Genomic DNA, 2,299 nt, shown 5'->3' with positions numbered 1-2,299 from the left:
TTTTGAGAATGGTAGCTTGGTAATATAGCTTGATATCTGGTATTGTGATCCCTCCAACTTTGTTCTTTCTCAGGATTGCTGCAGCCATTCCAGATGAATTTTTAGAAGAGTTTCTTCTAGATCTTTGAAGTATGCCATTGGTATTTTAATGGGGATTGCATTGAATCTATAGATTGCTTTGGGTAGTATGGACATTTTAATGATGTTGATTCTACCAATCCATGAACATGGTATGTTATTCCATTTGTTTATGTCTTCCATTCTAACGTTTTTTAAGCCTTATTTATAGACAGATGAATTATAACACCAAAGTGAGGTTGGTTTGTCCAACTGAGCAAAGTCAGTCACATGTGAGAGCTTGTGCCCACTACTGTGGTCAAGAGCCACTGTGCTTGCCTAGATCTTAGTCCTTGCTGACATACCCCTCTGGAGAACGAGGCCCTCACCAGACCCTAGCACCATCTACACTTAAAGATTCTTCCACAAATGAAATAGCCATTTCCTTTCCTTTTTTGAGGCAATCTGGCAGAGAAAATGATTGGGCCAAAGGCTTCACTCACTGAAATTTTAAATTAAATTAATAATTAGTGAGAATGCATTTTACCTATTTACCTGACCTATTTCTAAAGAGTACAATTAATTATTAATTGAAAAAGCATTGTATGTTGAGGCAGCCTTGAAGTTATGACCATGGAATTAGCAGAAATTGGGTCTTTCTCAGCTCAAGTTTCCTGTGCTAGGGGCTTGAAATGCCTATAATAATAATTATTATTTTATACCTCTGGCAGACACTGTGGCAACTACTTTGCAAACATTTTTCTCATGTAATTTTTACAATCCACCATCACAGGGAGCATTATCCCTGCATCATCCCTAGGAGGGAACTGAGGAGGGAGAGGTCAAGTTTTTCATCCAGAGTCCCCACCTGGTAAGGGGTAGATTCAGTGCAAGGGCGGAACCATATTGTTATACTTCCTTTTTTTGGAAATATCATCATCCCCCAAGTATATTAGTAATAAAAAAGCAAAAATTGTTGGTCAGTTAATACTAAATTGCCATTTTGTTTTGTGTAGAAAGTGCCTTGTGTTTTGTAATCTAAGGCCTTATAAAAATATATATGCGTGTTTTTACTGATTTCAGAGAGAGAGTTAGAAATATCAATGTTGAGGAAGAATCATTGATTGGCTACATCCTGCACACCCCTACTGGGGATCAATCAAGCCCGCAACCCTGGCATGTGCCCTGACCGGGAATTGAACCGTGACCTCCTAGTTCATGGGTGGACACTCAACCACTGGGCCACACCGGCCGGGGTTGATCTAAGGCCTTTGACTTGGCACAAAGGAAAGGGGCTCCTAGAATCTCAGGCAGCTTCATGCACTCCTGAGGCTGGCAACCACCCTTTTTCATTGAAATATTCTGCTGCATAGAGTTTATTATTATATCTGTAAGAAACTCACCAGTCAGAAATATTGATTCTCAAATTGCCAAGGAATGAACTATCAAATCACCCAGAGTTTTCTCACTAAGATCTTTCTGAGACTTCGTGCCATAAAAATTCAAAAGCAGAGTTACGAAGGGACTATCTGGGAGGCCATTCATTCCTTGTTGGCCGTCATACACTTTGTTCCTCCCCATCCTGATGTCCTCCCTTTCCCAGTGAGGCGAGGAAACCTGACTGTGGCTGGGCTCCTGTGGGTCCACATTGATTACCCGCCACAGAGAAGAGACTGGGGTTGGAAAAGCTTCAGAAACAGCGACGTCTCCCCCAACACCCAGCTTCAGAGGCCCTTACACAGAGATAGGCTTCCCCAGCCCAATCCGTCCCATCAGATGACCATCTCTTCTGGTTTCTTTTGAGCCGTATTTTAAAGCTGCTGTTTAGAAGGGAGGGAAGCAGCACTAACTGCCCATCAGAGCGAAGGCTTTTCCTGTCCTCTCCCACATCCTCTTGTCCCCTTCTCCCACTCCCACTCTCCGGTTCTTTCATCTATAGGTTAAAAAGCTGCTTTTTACAAATACTTCCCACTTACTATTGTGCTTTTAGGCCTTTATTAGATTGCTTTATAAAATGTTGCATTTAATAAACTTAATTGAATCTCCAGGCCCTTTCTCATAGCACTGTGAATATCAAAAACGGTCAAATAGGGCTTTTTTCCCCCTATTGTGTAATTTTTATAAATGGATAAACATGAATAAAATAACAGAGCACAAAGAAAAGGATTTTGTAAGGAAGTAAAAAGCCAACACCTTTTGTAAATTTCAGAATGGCTAAAACCAGCACTTTCTTTACTCTTAG

At 40.9% G+C, this 2,299-nt stretch overlaps 1 protein-coding gene across 1 annotated transcript in view; it reads left to right on the top strand.

The window, feature by feature from the left end:
* LOC102770852 (mitogen-activated protein kinase kinase kinase MLT) overlaps positions 1-2,299 on the top strand; it is a 141,110-nt gene that overhangs the window by 117,173 nt on the left and 21,638 nt on the right. The window lies entirely within an intron of this gene.

The sequence above is a fragment of the Myotis davidii genome, unplaced genomic scaffold, assembly GCF_000327345.1.
Source record: "Myotis davidii unplaced genomic scaffold, ASM32734v1 scaffold370, whole genome shotgun sequence".
NCBI classification, from domain to species: domain Eukaryota; kingdom Metazoa; phylum Chordata; class Mammalia; order Chiroptera; family Vespertilionidae; genus Myotis; species Myotis davidii.
The sequence above is the reverse complement of the archived record's forward strand: the minus strand, read 5'-3'. Positions and strand labels throughout refer to the sequence as shown.